This window comes from Erinaceus europaeus, chromosome 1 (genome assembly GCF_950295315.1).
Source record: "Erinaceus europaeus chromosome 1, mEriEur2.1, whole genome shotgun sequence".
In the NCBI taxonomy this organism is placed as follows: domain Eukaryota; kingdom Metazoa; phylum Chordata; class Mammalia; order Eulipotyphla; family Erinaceidae; genus Erinaceus; species Erinaceus europaeus.
In genome coordinates this window covers 207,640,318-207,658,744 of record NC_080162.1, presented here as the reverse complement: position 1 = coordinate 207,658,744, position 18,427 = coordinate 207,640,318, and the positions used below count along the sequence as shown (strand labels likewise).

At 44.6% G+C, this 18,427-nt stretch overlaps 2 long non-coding RNA genes across 2 annotated transcripts in view; one reads left to right on the top strand and one right to left on the bottom strand.

Annotated features, from left to right (window-relative positions):
• LOC132541335 (uncharacterized) overlaps window positions 1–154 on the top strand; it is a 12,932-nt gene extending 12,778 nt beyond the window's left edge. The window contains exon 3 of the long non-coding RNA XR_009552508.1: window positions 22–154. This is a non-coding gene — a long non-coding RNA (uncharacterized LOC132541335). The remainder of the gene's footprint in view (window positions 1–21) is intronic.
• LOC132541334 (uncharacterized) lies at window positions 146–18,427 on the bottom strand. The gene is made up of 3 exons (XR_009552507.1): window positions 18,390–18,427; window positions 15,510–15,595; window positions 146–1,984 (listed from the first exon to the last, which is right to left on the bottom strand). It is a non-coding gene; the product is annotated as an uncharacterized LOC132541334 (long non-coding RNA).

Genomic DNA, 18,427 nt, shown 5'->3' with positions numbered 1-18,427 from the left:
TATTCTACTTTTCTCTTTCAGTTATCAGTTTATCAAAGATTTCCATCTGTGCCAGCTGCCTTGTTCTTAGCAATTGCTACGTCATTTTATTACATATTGTGTGCATATGCTACTTTTATCTGGACCAAATAAATTACTAAGAATGTTGAAACAATATTTTATTCATTTAATTTAATGAGAGATACACAGAGAGAAAGACCAGAGCCCTGGTCAGCTCTGGTTTATGGTGGTTCTGGGAATTGAACCTGGGACCTCTGAGCCTCAGGAATCGATGTCTTTTGCAGAACCTCTGTGCTATCTCCTCAGCCAAGTAAGTTCCTTTTTAATAATAAAAATTTTACTAGTTATTTGACACTGATTTAAACCATTAACCTGATTTCACAATCAATATAATCCATAATCCCTGCGCGCACACGCGCACACACACACACACACACACACACACACACACATACACCAACAAAATGACCGTGTCTTATGCCGTCTTTTGACAGTTAGAACATATTCATCAAAATCAGCCTGTTGTCTTGGCAATTGGGCCCAACAGAATCATGAAAATGCCCATGGGACTGGGATTGGCTCAGTGTCCTTGGGCGAGTCACTTTCTTTCCCTGGATCTACTTTTTCTCATTTGTGTGATAGACTCTGTGTTTCTTTCCAGTCTAGATGGACTAGTAGGGCTGATACATTGCTACCATGACTGATACACAGGTTGTTTTAGCTGACACTTTACTGTGTGTTAGAATCAGCAAGGCTGGATAGACGACCTCACCAATGTGTCCAGGAACCCCCCCTCTCCAGAGCCCTGCCCCACTAGGGAAAGACAGGAACAGGCTGGGGGTGTGGATCTGCCTGCCAACACCCATGTCCAGCAGAGAAATAATTAAGAAGCCAGAACTCCCACCTCCTGCTTGCCACAAAGAATTTTGGTTCATCTTCCCAGAGGGATAAATAGGGAGGCTTCTAATGGAGGGGATGGGACAGGCAACTCTGGTGGTGAGAATTGTATAAATTGTACCCCTCTTATCCCACAATCGTTATTGAATCACTACTAGTAGGAATAATAAAAGAAGTTGAAAAATAAGAGAACACAGAGCAGAACTTGGACTGCGTTTAGCCTACTGCACCAAGGTAAAAGATTCTGGGGTGGGGGGGGGGGAAGGTTCAGGTCCCGGAACATGATGGCAGAGGAGGGCTTAGTGGGAGTTGAATTGTTATGTAGAAAGCTGAAGGGGGCCAGGAGGTAGCACACTGGGTTAAGTGCACATAGTACAAAGTGCAAGGACCCGTGCAAGGATCTAGGTTCGAGACCCCACTCCCCACCTGCAGGGGAGTCGCTTCACAAATGCTGAGGCAGGCCTGCATGTGTCTATCTTTCTCTCCCCCTTTCTGTCTTCCCCTCTCAACTTCTCTCTGTCCTATCCAAAAAAAAGAAAAAAAAAAGAAAAGAAAACTGGGAAATGTTACACATGTACAAACTATTGTATTTTACTGTTGACTATAAACCATTAACCCCCCCCCCCCCCCGCATAAAGAAATTTTAAAAAATGGGGAAGGGGCACTTAAAATATGTATTTCATATTTTAAACCATCTTATTTATTTAATTTTTGGAGCTTGGGCCTCACATATCTGTTATTTCACCATTTATTTATTTTATATCTTTTCTTTCTATTGACCATGTTGTTTATTTTAATAGCTCAACGAGAATGGTTTGATTGACTTTTTAAAAAATCGGGTACTTTTTTTTTTTTTTTTAACCATATAGACAAGGTCATATCTGGAGTGCCAAGCTAAAAAGCCTTCTTTCCTCTGCCAGTGAACCATGAACGCTGTTAGCGAATTGTTTGCCTTTGAATTGATTCATTTTCCAAGCCTTTGCTGGTATCAATGCCAGTCATAAGAGAGCAATTATTCGCCATCATTCATCTCTCACTGCAAGTTTGTTGCACCCAGGCACTGTAGGCAAGTGGGCTGTGAAATGACCTAGAAAGGGATACACCATGTGGTCAGGCCGGTTTAAAAAATGTTATAAACTTAAAAAAAGACTCTTGCTCAATTAATTCTGGACACAGCAGACCACTTTCTTTTGAATGGTACTCTCATACTTGAAGAATATTTCACCATTTCAAAGCTGATTTTTTTATGATTGTAATTTTTATTAGTGATTTAATATTGGTTTGAAAAATTAAGAGACAATAGGGGTACAATGCCACACTGTTCCCACCACCAGAGCTCTGTGTCCCCATTCCCTCCACTGGAAAATCCAGTGGTTCTCCAAAGGTCACATATATGAGTTGAAAATACTTCTTTTTTTTTTTTTTTTTAAAGGACTGAGTATGTAGTGATGTCCAAATCTGAATATCTAACCCAGACCTCTCAACTAAGCTGCATGCCATATATACAACATTTATAGGCATCTTCAATTAAGTATGCTCAAAATGAACTTACAGTATTTTCTCAAAACTGTGGACCTCCTCTGTGTTCTCTCACAGAATACCCATTTGGTTGTATTAATCAGAAATAGTTTTTTTTTTTTCCAAAGACTTTTACTAGTGGTTTAATAACGGTCCATGCACTGTGTCCTCGATGACTGGCTCTCTTAGTTCAGTTCTGTATAGAAACTTGACTCTCTCCTGCCACTTAGTCTTTGCCCAGATTGCCCCACATTCTGCAACATTCTTCACCATCTTCCTTTACTAGGTGTTTGTTGTGAACTGAGGTAACATTGTAGCCGGCTGCCTGTGTGCCAGGAGGGCTTGTCACACCACACACACTCCTTTCTCCACCAAAGTCATTCTGGTGAAAGATGATCTCTGAATGTGAGACAAGGCTGCCATATCTTTGCACAGATTCTTACGATTTCCTGATCATAACACATGCCACATTTTAAGCTTATTATGTATCTGTAAACTCCTGCGGACTGTAACAAGTCTGTTCTGAAAGCAAACACAGTGCTTGCAGTACATGTTCAGCAGTTATCTTTTTAAGAATGCCAAGGCTGTATATATATATATATATATATACATATATATATGCATATATGTATTAGTGATTTAATAATGATTAACACAATTATAAGATAACAAGGGTACAATTCCACATGCTTCCCACCACAAGAGTTCCGTGTCCCATCCCCTCCATTGGAGGTTCCCTGTTCTTCATCCCTCTGGGAGCATGGACCCAAATTCTCTATGGGGAGCAGAAGGTGGGAGTTCTGGCTTCTGTAATTGCTTCTCCACTGGACATGGGTGTTGGCAGCTGGATTCACACCCCCAGCCTGTGTCTGTCTGTCCCTAGTGGGGCAGGGCTCTGGGGAGGGGAGGCTCCGGGACACATGGGGGAGGTTGTCTGCCCAGGGAAGGCAGGATGGAGTCACAAGAACAACTTGGTGGTTGTGGCTTAGTGAGTTTTTTATGGAGTCCTTACTCCATAGTCACACCTCCGGAAGTCCAGATCTTATTTTTCTTTTTGGTTACTCTGATGTCCTAGTAAAATGTGTATCTTCTTGGGGTGGGTGGGGTAGTGTTCAGGTCCTGGAACAGGATGGCAGAGGAGGGCCTAGTGGGGGTTGTATTGCTATGTGGAAAATGGGAAATGCTATGTATGTATAAACTATTGTATTTTACTGCCAACTGTAAACCATTAATCCCCCAATAAAGAAATTTTTAAGAAATGTGTATTTTCCTGGTTTATTTTGTGTGGCCTTTTCTTCTCAGCAAAATGTCCTAGTGTTGGGAAAAGATCAGACAGAGCCCTGAGTTCTACTTTCAGTTTTGCCTAGTTCCAACACTCCTTTGGATTCACGCCTAGTAGCATCTGGATTCCAAATGATACAACTTCCCACTTGGAAAAAAAACAAACAAACAAACAAAAAAAAACAATGATCTCGCGCTTCCTTGCAAGCACCACGTCTGACATTTCTGAGCTTTGTCACCTGCAAGTACCTCATCATGAACTGAAGAGACAACCTGGGAGACCACCAACACCCATGAAGTTGTCTTGTTTCACGTGTGAAATGTGCAGTGCTCTGAGCCCTGGTGACACGTGCCAAATCTTTCAGTGGGTTCCCAGGGCCGGGGGTGGGGTGTGATGGTGGTGGTGAGAATCATCTGTGCTGCTCTGAATCATAGGGAGAAACTTCTCTCTTGTACCCCGAGATTGTGTTAAGCAAGCTTTCCCCTGCGTTGGGCTCAGGCCCCAAGGGTCACATAATATGAGTCACACTTCTGTGGGGTTTCCCAGAGGGGTCCTGGCCAGCTTTTCCCATGTGGGGCAAGAGTTCTGGCCCCTGGTCTTGGCATTACACACTGTTCTCAAGATAGCACGGTTCTGCAGGTAAAAGGTTGAGGTGAAAGGGTGTGAAGGTAGTGTGAGTAAGATCCTGCAAGGTCTCTGAGGGGGGTGACTTGCCTGCTCTCAGCACTGTTCTGTGCCCCCAGGGTGAACTTGTGCTTCTAGACACCCCTTGGGCTATGCATTTGTCCTTTGGTTGGACAGGTTTCTGTGGGAATGAGGGCATTCTTTGTGCTCTTCCTCTGCCTGCTATGGGGTCTGCAGGGTAGGTGGCTTGGTGTCTCCACTGCCCATAGCTGCTATACTGTTTTTTTTTTTAAATAAGCTTTTATTTTCTTAATTAGCGATTTAATAATAACTAAGCAGACTATAGGATAAAAGTGGTGCAGTTCCATATAGTTCCCACTACCAAAGCTCCGTGTCTCATCCCTCCCTAGTCTTCAGGGGATATAAAGCTTTCCTGTTCTTTATCCCTCTGGGAGTACAGATCACAGTTCTTTTTGGGGAGCAGAAGGCAAAAGGTCTGGCTTCTGTCATTGCTTCCCCACTGGACATGGGTGTTGGTAGGAAGATCCACACCCCCAGCCTGTCTCTGTCTTTCCCTAGTGGAGCAGGGCTCTGGGGAGGGGAGGTTCCAGGACACATTGGTGAGGTTGTCTGCCCAGGGAGGTCAGGTTGGTGTCATGGTAGCACCCGCAACTTGGTGGTTGAAAAGCATTAAGATATAAAGCAGAACAAATTGCTTAATAATTAGGAACCTAAAGGTGAGAGTAGAGCAGGTGTGATTTGGAGTTTTCATGCTGGAAGAAGCTAGGAATTCGATTTGAGGTATATTCAAGAGACCCATGACTTCACTAATTTTGGCTTGAGCCTGACAGCTCACAGTGAGATAACATGGTTGTTCAGCACTGCACAAATAGAAGTGCAGAGGCTCTGAATCTGTACCTGTGCTTCCAAAAGCACACTATAATTTTTTTTTTTTCCATTGAAAGACAGAAACAGACTGGGGGTCTGGGGCCCTAGTCAGGGAGTTCTGGGATTCCCACACAAACACGATGAGCCTAGACCTTGAATAGATCCCTCTCTCCATTATCACTGGTCATCTCCTTTCAGGAACAACACAATGGACCCCTTTGGGGGCTCCCATTGGGCCTTGCCCTCAATGTGGATCAATAATGGTAGAGAATGTTCCATCTTCTAAACAGGGGCTGGATAACATTATCTACCGACTGAAGAAGATGGGTCCTGAAATTGGTGCAACTTGGAATGTTCCTACTCATGACCACAGAATGCGAGTTCAGACCTACAGGGATGCAGAGGTCACATAGGCTCCTGTGCTGAATATGGGTTTCAGATCAAATCGATGGGGTTTACAGTCAACAATATTTATACACTTTTCCAATATTTGGGAGCCACTTTCTTCCCTGACCCAGCTTTCTAGCCCTTTTTCCATCCATGCCATCATCTCCCCAGACAACAACTTAGGTCCACTTGCATATCAGATGTCAGGCTCAGGCAAAAACTAATAAAGTCATGGGCCCTTTAGGATATACCTAAAGTAGACAAACAAGCTGTTTCCAAAATGGACACCCCAAATCTTCATCTGCGATACTCCAGCCTTTAGGTTCACGATTAGTCAACATTTTGCATGGCTTTATATGTTAACTCTTTTTCAGCCACCAGGTTCCAGATGTTACGATGATGACAACCAGACATCCTTGGGCAGATGGCCCCACCAGTGTGTCCTGCAGCCCCATTTCCCCAGAACCCTGCCCCACTAGGGAAAGAGAGAGGCAGACTGGGAGTATGGATTAACCCGTCAACGCCCATGTTCAGCAGGGAAGCAATTACAGAGGCCACACCTTCCACCTTCTACACTCCATAAAGACCTGTGCCCAGACTCCCCGAGTGTTAAAGAATAGGAAAGTTATCATGGGAGGGGTGGAATATGAAGATCTGGTGGTGGGACTAGTACCCCTCTTATCCTATGGTCTTGTCAGTGTTTCCATTTTATAAATAAATTCTTAAAAAAAAGAAAGACAGAAAGAAACAGAGGCTGGGGGGATGGATCCACCTTGTCAACACTCATGTCCAGCATAGAAACAATTAGAGAAGCCAGAACAACCATCTTCTGCACCCCTTAAAGAATTTTGGTCCCTACTCCCAGAGGGATAAGGAGTAGGGAAGCTCCCAATGGAGGGGATGGGACATGGAGATCTGGTGGTGGGAACTGTGTGGAATTGCACCCCTCTTATCCAACAGATTTGTCAGTCATAATTAAATCAACAAAAACAAATGTTTTCCGTTTACCAAGATAACTCGCAGGGCAGCACAGTGAGTGGGGTACCCTTCCTTGGCACAGACCTGAGATCAGGGCAGGGAAGGAGAACACTTGTTTGTTTTCATGACCGTTCCTCCCTCGCTACAGCTTTTCAGCAGCTGTGTCCCCCCTTTCAGCCCATGTTGGCATGTCTGTTTCTCCTGCCTGCAGAGAGACAAATGCAGGCCCGTACCCATTTGTAACCTCATGGTGAAGGTCATCTCCCTCCAAATGATCAATATCGGCTTTAATTCTCAACCTGAGAATATTGAGACATGAGTCACCCTGACCTATGATTCACTAATACTTGACTTGAAACATTTCATGTGTGAAGGGACATGGTGGGTGGGGAGAGTCAGAAATAAGTCCTTGATGTCCCCCCCACCCCATTTACTTAAAGGTAACTGAGGAGTGATGAGGTCCGTGTTTTTTGGGTGGATGGGACCTGGCTTCTAGGAGTTGCTCTAAATTGTGGGGCAGTGAGGGAGGAGGTTGTGGGTGGTGGGACTGTGGGTTTATTCCTGTTGTTCTTGACTCTTATATCCTTATTTATTGATCTATTTATTCCTCTAGGGTTATCGCTGGGGCTCACTGCTGACACTTCGGGTCAACTGTTCCTGGTGGTCAATTTTTTCTTCCATTTTTTTTCTTTATTTTTATTTGTCAGGACACAGGAAAATTGAGTGGAGAAGGGGAGATAGAGAGTTGGAGAGGAAGATAGACACCTGCAGACCTGCTTCAACTCTGGTGAAGAGTCTTTCTTACTGGTAGGGAGTGGGGGCTTGAACCAGGATCCTTGAACATGTTGATAAGTGAGCTTAACCAAGTCTATCACTGCCAGGCCCCGACTCTGATATTCTTAGCCTGCCTTTGGATCCTCAGAAGTGTCACAGGAAATTTAGGGCTCTGGAAGGACTAGAACACAGTCCTGGTCAGGGATTTCCTGCATTCAGAGGCTCATCCTCAGTGCTTGGCCTTGAGGAAGAAGCAAACAGTGAGAACAGATGAATGTGAATGAGTGGGTGGAGATCTCTTTATGTTTTATGTAATGCTGACTTACAACCCAATGTAAGCTTCATGGCACACACCAGGGGCAACCCACATCTGTACAGACTGTTACTGATCCCTTCTCTACTAGAGAGAAGTCTAGACTCAAAGCACCATCATACTGTATCGCTCCTCTTTGCTTGACTTTTCCACTCCCTCTTCCTCCTCCTCCTCTGGTAGGTACTGTTTTATTCTGATAATCTGAGAGGTTCTTTATATTTTGTCTTCAGCTCCTACTTGGCCTCTGAGTTTCAGTTTCCCATGTGTCTTTGCAGGCTTGGCACCCTTCCTGGGTTCTCAGTAATCCATTTAGAATAAGCCAGAACTGCAGAGGGCAGTGGCCTTAGTTATACTTAAGCAACTCCATACTGCTTTATGGCATTGCAAGTTTCCCCCAATGAATTAGAGTTGACCCATGTGCTGAACAGTGGTTTCCATGTACCAAGTGCCTGAGAAATGGTGGCAAAGGTACAGGTGGGAGGCACTGTTGTTACCTGACTTCTTTTCTTTCTGTTCTTATCCTTTCTCTCTTAGTCACATAATCCACAGGCTCTTTATCAGATACGCTGAGAAGTGGAAATATTACACAAAGTATGAAAAGAAAGTTAAAAGTACTCCATGAATAGTACTCAGCTATTAAAATGGTGAATTCACTCCTTTCATCTCATCTTGGATGGAGCTTGAAAGAATCCTGTGAAGTGAGATGAGCCAGAAAGAGAAGGATGTAGATGGGCTGATCTCACTCATGGACAGAAGTTGAAAAATAAGAACAGAAGGGAAACACTAAGCAGAACTTGGACTGGAGTTGGTGCACTGCACAAAAGTCAAGGACTCTGGGGTGGTAGGGGAGGGGTCAGGTCCTGGACCATGATGGCAGAGGAGGACCTAGTGGGGGTTAGAGTGTGATGTGGAAAACTGAGACATGTTACACATGAACCAGTTACTGTAATTTACTGCTAACTGTAAATCATTAATCCTCCTAAGAAAATAAAAGAAGTTATCCATAAGTTCATAATTTTTGGTGGCATACAGCAGTTATCATTATCAATGGACAATAAACTGTGTGTTCCAGACAAAGTTTTTTTTTTCCTCAACCTAGTTGGGGGCTTTCCAATTTTCCCCACTTGTGGTTTTTAAGGAGCATTGTTTGTGCTTTACCGGAACTTTCTCAGAAATACTTTTTTAAGTTTGCTTTTATCCATGTTTGTTGGTGATATACTGGGATGGTTCTCTAAAGTATTTAGTTTTAGTTCTGATAAGTTTTGTATCTCAGGATGCTTCAGAGATGGAATCATTGGTCAGAAGACATGAATGTCATTAAACCATATCTCCACCTACATTTACAGTTATTGTTCCTTTTTTGTTTTGTTTTGTTATTTTCTTATTGTTACCAGGGTTATTGCTGGAACTCAGTAACTGCAAGATGACTCCAGCCCCCACCCTTTATGATTTTTATTTATAAAAAGGAAACACTGACAAAAACCCATAGGATAAAGGGTACAACTCCACACAAGTTCCACCACTAGAACTCCATATCCCATCCCCTCCCCCTGATAGCTTTCCTATTCTTTATCCCTCTGGGAGCATGGACCCAGGATCATTTTGGGATGCAGAAGGTGGAATGTCTGGCTTCTGTAATTGCTTCCCCACTGAACATGGGCATTGACAGGTGGATCCATACTCCCAGTCTGCCTCTCTCTTTCCCTAGTGGGGCAGGACTCTGGGGAAGTGGGACTCCAGGACACATTGGTGGGATCATCTGCTCAGGGAAGTCCATTTTAGACCCCCTTTCTCTCCTCTCCCCTCCTCTCCTCTCCTTCCTTCCTTCCTTCCTTCCTTCCTAAATCTTTATTCATTTATTATTGGATAGAGACAGAAAGAAATTGAGAAGGGGAGATAAGGAGAGAGACAGAGAGGCACCTGCAGTTACCTCTTGTGAAGCTTTCCCCTGCAGATGGGGAACAGAGGCTTGAACCTGGGGCTTTGTGAACTGTAGTGTGTGCAGTGACCAGGTGAGCCACTGCCTGGCCCCTTTTATTTCTTTTATTTGATAGGACCGAGAGAGGGAGAGAGGAAGGGAGTTACTGGAAGTCTCACTTCTCCACTCGTGAAGCTTCCTCTCTGCAGGTAGTGACTGGGGACGTGAACCCAGGTCCTTGCACATGGTAACATGTGCCCTTTATCCAGTGCACCATCATCTGGCTCTAGTAAAAGACTTTTTAAAAAAAAATTTAAATTCATGAAACTAATTTTGCCTTTCTTGGAATATCTTAACATTGGAATTCTTAATTTTCAGCCTTTTGGAGTTAGGTTTCTTTACTTAGTGAAATGCATTGAAGGTTCCTTTATGTCTTTTTATGACTTGAAAACTCATTCTTTTAGCACTGAATTGTTGCCTTGTCTCATTGTAATTTATTCACCCATTTTCCTAGTGAAGGATATTTTGATTGCTTCTAAATTTTGGCAATTATGAACAAGCTGCTCCAAACACCTGTGTGTTGGTTTTTGTGCGGACATAAAATTTCAACTGCTTAGGTAAATACCAGGGAGTTATATTGCTGGATATGTGGTCAGATTGTAGTTAGCTCTGTAACAAAGAACCACCCGTCTGTCAAAGTAGCTGTGCTGTGGCGCCTTCTCACCAACGGTGACGTAGTATTCCTGCTGTTCCACACCCTTGTCAGGATTTGCTGTTCTGGTGGTCACCATTCTAACAAGTGTCTGTGGTTTCACTTTATAATAATCACTGATGACATAAGATGTTGAACAACTTTCTCTAACTTATTGGCCTGAGTATCTTCAGTGAGGTGTCTGTTTATGTATTTTGCCCGTTTAAATCTGGATTGTCCAAATTCTTATCATTGACTTTTGAGAGTTACCTGTTTTGGATGATAGGCTTGGTGTACGCACAAGAAGTCCACCACTCCCTGGACATTTTTTGTTTGTTTGTTTTTGAAAGACAAGGAGAAATCAAGAGATAAGAGAGTGAGAGAGAGAAGGAGAACACTGCTTCACTGCTTGGGAAGTTTATCTCCTAAAGGTGGGGGCCACAGACTTGAACCCTGATCCATAAGCCTGGTAATGTGCGCGCTACTGCTGGCACCATGGCCCAGCCCCTCTGAGCTTTCTGGAAACAGTCTCCGCCTCACCATCACGCCTCCTCCAGGACTCATGGAGGGCACAGTGCATACAATAGGCACTTAGTCAATGTTTTCTACACACTGATGACTAGGGATGTGTTGATGGAGAGGGGAGAAAGCCTCATTGTGAGGACAAGAACACAGGGGTGCTATCTTCACAGACACCATTTGCAGTCCACCTCAGTGTCAGCTATCAAACTCAAGTTCAAACTATGAAAGTCATGGCCCCCTAGGAATATGCTGACAATAGACTTCTTAGCTTCTTTTCACCCTAGGCTCCCTTTTCTCATCTGCTCTCTCTCTGTTCAGTAATCATTTTGTCCTGCTTCATATCTTACCACTTTTCAGTCACCAAGTGGCAGGTGCTACCATGATGCCATCCTGCCTTCCCTGGGCAGATGACCCCACCAATGTATCCTGGAACCTCCCCTCCCCAGAGCCCTGCCCCACTAGGGAAAGACAGAGACAGGCTGGGGGTGTTGATCCACCTACCAATACCCATGTCCAGTGGAGAAGCAGTTACAGAAGCCAGAAATCCCACCTTCTGCTCCTGATAAAGAATCTTGGTCCATCCTCCCAGAAGGATAAAGAACAGGGAAGCTTCCAATGGAGGGGATGGGGCATGGAACTTTGGTGGTGGGAACTGTGTGGAATTGTACTTCTGTTATCTTATAACCTGTTAATCATTATTAAAGTGCTAATAATTTTTTAAAGGAAAAGATAATTTCTTATGTCCCAGACAACCTGTGTAGAGATCATACCCGGGGCCTCATGAATGCAATTCCTGTGATTTACTTCTGAGTCATGTCCCCAGGCCCAGAGTGTTGCTTCATCTGATTTCAAGTGCATTGCTGAAGAGGACCTAGTGGGGGTTAAATTGCTGTTTGGAAAACTGGAAAATGTTATGCAAGTACAAACTATTGTGTTTTTTTGTCAACTGTGAACCATTAATCCACAATAAAGAAATAAATTTTTAAAAGTGCATTGCAACTGGAAGGTAGGGTGGTGGTGCAGAGGTTAAGGTCACTTAGTATGAAGCCCAAGGATCCTGGTTAGAGTTCCCAACTCCCCACCTGCGGGTGCCAGGGGGGACACTTCAGAAGTGTTGAAGCAGGTTTTCAGGTGTCTTTCTCCATCTCTGTCTTCCCCTCATTTCTCAGTCTCTCTCTGTCCTATCCAGAAAAATAGGAAAAATATGGCCACAGGAGCTGTGGATTGATAGTGTTGGCACCGAGTCCCAGAGATAACTCTGGAGGAAAGAAAAGTGCATTATGACTGCAGTAACTACTAGCATAAAAATACCAGTGAAAATAATCACGATGACAACAGTAGTAATTAATAATAAGCCATGACTTATCGTTTGTTTAGTGCTATCAAACGCTACATGTTTCCTTGACTTTATTCTCACTGTCTATATCTGAATAGTTCAACCATCATAAACCTCGGTTTAGAAATAAGATTGAGGTGTAGAGTCTAAGGAACTCTGGTCCCAGATCAACTAGGAATACCAAAGGAGACCACCTGGGACCGAAACAAGACAGGACTAGAACGACTTCGGGAACCCACCAAATCACCAGTGAGTGCAAACACGTGTGACTCATGAACAGAGAGGAGCCTAGGGAGAGATTGAGACACCACCTCCAGTCTGTTTCACCAACAAGGGGACGGCTGAAGGGAGGAGAGGACTCCCCTAAGACTCACCAAATGCAACTGTGAGTCTCCACTGCTGTTTCCCTCAGAATCTGGAGCAGCAGCACGGAGGCCCTATGCTGACACCAGAGGATAGAGAACTAACCAGGAAACTCAGGAGAAAATCTACACCTTGGTGGCCTAGTGGTAGGGCTGTGAAAGTCTCTTTGCATAACCTCTGTATTATCTCTGCCACACCCTGCTTTATCTCTTGGTCAGGAGTCAGTGATTAAGCTAAGAAGCCTACTTATAGTTTAAAAACCCCTCAGGCTCCCATAGCCTACAGAGAAGAAAAATAACAAAAGAGGCTTTTAAGCCACTGAGCTCCAAATCAGGGATTAAAATACTATTGAAATAACTGTCAACTTCCATAACTGTGAACCCTTAAATTACCTTACTTAGACACAAGTCAATCCAGGCAAGAGTGATCAGTAATTTGAAAAGTACTGAGAGAGAGACTTCATAACATAATATATAAAATGGTTAAACCAACAAGAAGAAATATTGGAGAAATGAACCAGCACCAGAGTCTAGCTAAAAGCCCCCCAAAGGGTGAAGCACAAAATAATGAAGTCAACATCCAAACACTAGTTAAGGAAATAATCACAGAAGTGAGTAAAGAGTTTGAAAGAATTGTTATCAGAAATGCAGAAACAACAAATGAGACTCCGGAAGAAAACACTAGTTATCTCAAGGTTATTAGAGAGCTGAAAGCTGAAATAGCTGAGCTAAGAACACAACTAGTTGAACAAGATAAAACAGTATCAGAACAGGGTAACAAAATAGATGAACTCCAGAAAACAGTAGAGGGGAGAGAGAATAGAATTCATTAGGCTGAAGATAGAATTAGCAAGATCAAAGACAAATTAGAGACAACTAAAAAAAGAGTAAGAGATATCAATAAGAGATTAAGAGATACTGAAAACAACAATAGAGACTTATGGGGTGACTTCAAAAGAAACAATATACGAATTATTGGCTTACCAGAGGAAAAAAAAGAGGGAGGGGAAGAAAGCATTCTTCAGGCCATAATAGCTGAAAACTTCTCTAGTCTAGACAACATCAAAGTCATAAAGGTTCCAGAAACCCAGAGGGTCCCAAACAGAATTAATCCAGAATTAAATACATCAAGACACATCATAAGCAGAATGGAAAGGAATAAGGATAAAGAAAGAATCCTGAAGGCTGCACGAGAAAAACAAAGAGTCTCCTACAAAGGAAAACACCATAAGATTAGCAGCAGACTTCTCCACACAAACACTACAGGCCAGAAGAGAATGGCAAGAGATCTATCAAGTGCTCAATGAGAAAGGCTTTCAACCAAGTCTACTGTATCCTGATAGACTGCCATTCTACGGAACTTGACTTGACTGGAGTTGTACAGTTATAGGTTATGAAAGCCAAATATGCAAGCCTTCACTCTTTTTTAAAATAATTATTTTTCTTATTACATTTGTGTATTGGATAGAGACAGAAATTGAGAGAGTAGGGGGAGATAGAGAGATACCAGCAGCACTGCCTCACCACTCACAAAACATCCCCCCTGCAGGTGGGGGCCAGGGCCTTGAACCCAGGTCCTTGTGCACTGTAACATATGTGCTCCAGGAGGTGTGCCACCACCCGGCCCTGCCCCATTCATTCTTGAGGATTTTCTGTGTCATAGCTAAGAGCATCAGACCTGGACTTGGGCAGACGTGGCTCAGTCCTCTGGGGCTATGTGTCACCAGGCCGGTGAAACTGCCCTGTGGCTTCTAGCTGCCATGAGGCCGTCTGGGTGGGACTGGTGTCTGCGTTCTCCTCAGCAGTCGCTGACGTCTGAATGCTCAGGTAGTGAAGAGGGTGCGGGCTGCAGGAAGACAGGCTCCCCCATCCCAGACCCACGACAACACTGATGTGGAACCTGCAGTGGTAATGACATGTGATCCCCTCTGTTAGGGGAGCCCTAATGTCAGAGGAAGCTCTTATCTCCTTCTTCCCTTCTGCCCTTCCTCCCTTCCTCCCTTCCTCCCTCCATTTCATCCTTCCTTCCTCCATCCTTCCTTTCCCTATTTTCCTCTCTCTCTTCCTTCCTTTCTTCTTTCCTTCCTCCCTTTTTTCTTTCCTTCCTTCCTCTCTCCCTCCCTTTTTTCCTTCCTTCCCTCTTCCTTCCTTTCTCTTTCTTTCCTTCCTTCCTCCATGTTTCCTTCATTCCTCCCTTCCATCCTTCCTCCCTCCCTTCCCTTTTTCCTTCCTCCCTCCCTCCCTTCTTTCTTCCTTCCTCTTTCTTTCTTTCTTTCTTTCTTTCTTTCTTTCTTTCTTTCCTTCCTTCCTCCATGTTTCCTCCCTTCCTCCCTTCCATCCTTCCTCCCTTCCATCCTTTCTTCCTCCCTTCCTCCTTTCTTTCCTTCCTCCCTCCCTTCCTTCTTCCCTTATTTCCTTCCTTCTTTCCTCCCTTTCTCCCTTCCTTCTTTCCTACCTTCCTCACTCCCTTTCCTTCCTTCCTCCATTTTTCCTTCCTTCCTTCTTTCCTCCCTTTCTCCATTTCCTTCCTTTTTACTCCCTTTTCTTCCTCCATTCCATTCTCCCTCCCTCCCTTTCTTCCTCTCCCCATCTTTCCTTCCTTCCTCCCTCCCTTCCTTCCTTCTTTTCTTCCCTCCCTCCTCCTTCCCTTCTCTCCATCCATCCTTCCTTCCCTTTCTTCATTCTTTCCTCCTACCTTCCCTTATTTCCTCCTTTTCATCCTTCCTCCTCCTTTCCTTCCATATTCCCTTTCCTTCCTTACTCCATTCCTCCCTCCCTTCTTTCCTTCCTCCCTCCCTTAATTCTTTCCTTCCTCCTTCCTTTTCTTTCTTCCTTATTTTCTTTCCTCTCTCCCTTCCTCCTTCCCTTCCCTTCCCTTCCCTTCCCTTCCCTTCCCTTCCCTTCCCTTCCCTTCCCTCCCTCCCTCCCTCCCTCCCTCCCTCCCTCAGTCCTTCCCTCCCTTCCTTCTTTCCTCCTTTCATTCCTTCCTCATTCCCTTCTTTCCTTCCTTCATTCTTACCTTATTTCCTTCTTTTTTGCTCTGGGGCCAGGTGGTGGCACATGTTACGATGCACAGGGACCCAGGTTTGAGCCTCCAGCCCCCACCTGCAGGGGAAAGCTTTGTAAATGGTGAAGCAGGGCTGCAGGTGTGTCTCTGTTGGTCTCCCTCTCTATTACCTCCCTCTCTCTTGATTCCTGGGTGTTTCTATCCTATAAATAAATAAATAAATAAATAATAAATATCAAGAAATCAAAAAAGAAATGAGCATAAAAACACAAAATAGCCCTATTCCTCCCATCCACCCACCAGTTCCATCTGACACTCCCTTACTTCACCACACGGTCTTCCTGCCTTCAGGGCTTTTTCTTTACTGCCTCCTTTTCCTAGTGAGGATCAAAGCATCCAGTCCCAACAGAGCAAGAGATTGCAAGCCTGTTTCCAGCCCCCAGTGCAATGTCCCTGGGGCAGTTTGACTGGTCCTTCTGGCACTGGCCGGACTTGCTTTCTCTTTCTCTTTTACTATTACTGTTATTATTATTTTATTTACAAAAAGGAAACACCAACAAAACCATAGGACAAGAGGGGTACAACTCCACACAATGCCCACCACCAGAACTCCATATCCCACCCTGTCCCCTGATAGCTTTCCTATTCTTTATCCCTCTGGGAGTATAGATCCAAGGTTGTTGTGGGTTGCAGAAGGTGGAATGTCTGGCTTCTGTAATTGCTTCCCCACTGAACATGGGTGTTGACAGGTGGATCCACATTCCCAGTCTGCCTCTCTCTTTCCCTAGTGGGGTGGGGCTCTGGGGAAGCGAATCAATGCAGCCTGTATCACCTCATCACGCTTCATTTCAGACTGTCCAGAGACATCAGGCTTGGAATGTCAACCTTTGAGTGTCATTACTCAGGTGAGACCTTTCCTTTCTTATAGGATTCCCTAACTCCATTTCAGGTGGTTCACTTCCTAACAAAGTCCCAAAACCTAGGTATAGACCAGGTCCCATGAGATAGAGCATATGTTCACATGTATCCATAAATTAGGGCAAAATATGTACCTGAAAGCAAAAGTACACAATAGTCTGCAGTGAATCAGTATATGCAGCAAAGTAGAAAGACCTAAAATGACCCCTTAAGAGGGTCTCAAGGTAAAGACGAGGCACCACTTTAGTGACCTGCCTGCCGTCTCTCTGTCTGGACGTGGGTCTGGGGCAAGCGGAGGGACTCGAAGGGACTCCAGGTTTAATTCATTGCCCCAGTTCCTGGGAACGCTCAGCATCCCAGTGAGCTGGGCATGGCCTTCTCCTGTCATCAGCCTTGGCTCTGAACTGCAGCGGAGGAGCCCTGACTGTTGTGGGGAAAGATATGAGGCGAGGAGTTGAAAGAAGCAGGTAATAGGATTGAGGACTCACTCTGGTGAAGAGCATTCTTGTTTCTAAGATTGGGGAGTCGTCTACCTATGAATTCCTTCTAACTCTGAATTTGTTTAGACTCTCCTTAGAGGTGGTGTTCTGTGTGTCTTTTGTTCCTTTAAAATACATGAGTTTAATTCCCCAATAAAGAAATTAAAATAAATAAATAAAATATTTTAAAAAAGCACATGGGACACCTTTCTGCGTAGCTCACTGGGCAGCCTCAGAGGCACCCACTTGCAAAGCACGTGTCCTTCACTGGTTTGCAAAGACACTCGCTGCCGTCCTGCGCCCTGCCCGGGGCAGACAGCGCTTGCTCTGCAGAACACAAGTAAGAAGGGAAAGGGGAAATACATGTGGGTGAGAAGGCACGGCCAGCCTCTGGCCTCCGTCACACTAAGCCAGCTCGAGTTCCCTGTGGCCTGGATCAGAAGTAAACGCACCTCTGTGTCTAGGAGAACCCGTCTGGGGATTTGCGGGGGGGGGGGGGGGGGGGGCAATGGAGTCGTGCAGACAGAGCTGCGTGTGCCCTCGCTTTGCTTGCTCTTTTCTTCATGCACTCAGCAGGTACCGCCCATGACATGGCCATTCCAGCCTCTGGGAACTTTGCCCCTGTCCTTGCAAACCCAGGGGGAGCACTGCTGATTAAGCTGGCAGCTATGCCTGGCAGAGTTGCAGGCCTAAGTGGAGAAAATGTTCCTATAGTGTCCAGCTTTGCTTTGTTCCTCTTCCTCTCCATTACATACATCTGTAGATAAAACTAGAGGATTTCCACTGGGAAATTGCAAGATGGGGATAATAATCACTCTTTTTCTTGGCAACCAGGCTCATCATTGGGAATCTATGCCTGCAGGATTTCACTGCTCCCAACAAATGGTCCTTTTCTCTCTCTCTCTCTCCCTCTCTCTCTCTCTCTCTCTCTCTCTCTCTCTCCCTTCCTTCCTTCCTTCCTTCCTTCCTTCCTTCCTTCCTTCCTTCCTTCCTTCCTTTCTTTCCCTCTTTCTTTTGTTTTGCTTTTAAAGGTAAAGGAGAGACACAGAGGGAGAGAGGATGTCAGACAGAGAAGGAGTGACACCATAGCATGATGAAGGAGTGACACCCATCATGAAGGGTCCCTGGGCAGGTGTTTCAATCTGCTGTGTGGATTTGAACACTAGCAAGTCTTTGTGCCTGGCTGTGTGTGTGCTATTGGATGAGCCATCACCCCACCTCGGACAATATCTTCTTCTATGTAAGCTTACTAGAAAACTTCAGGAGAACACGAAGAACAGAAACTTGCAGGCTCTCAGGGTGAAAAAAACTAGGAGCAGAGAGCTCTGGAAAGAGAGAAATAAAGAGAGGGAGAGTGGGATGGAAGGAGAGAAAGAGACAACGAGAGAACTCCAGAGAGCTTTCAACAAATATGAGAAGTTATGGATGGCTTTTCAGAATATTGTTTTAACATGCATATAATTCAATACTGAGGATTGTAAAGAAAATGACTTACGTTACAATGTGATTGACACCTGGATCTTCTTCCTCCTC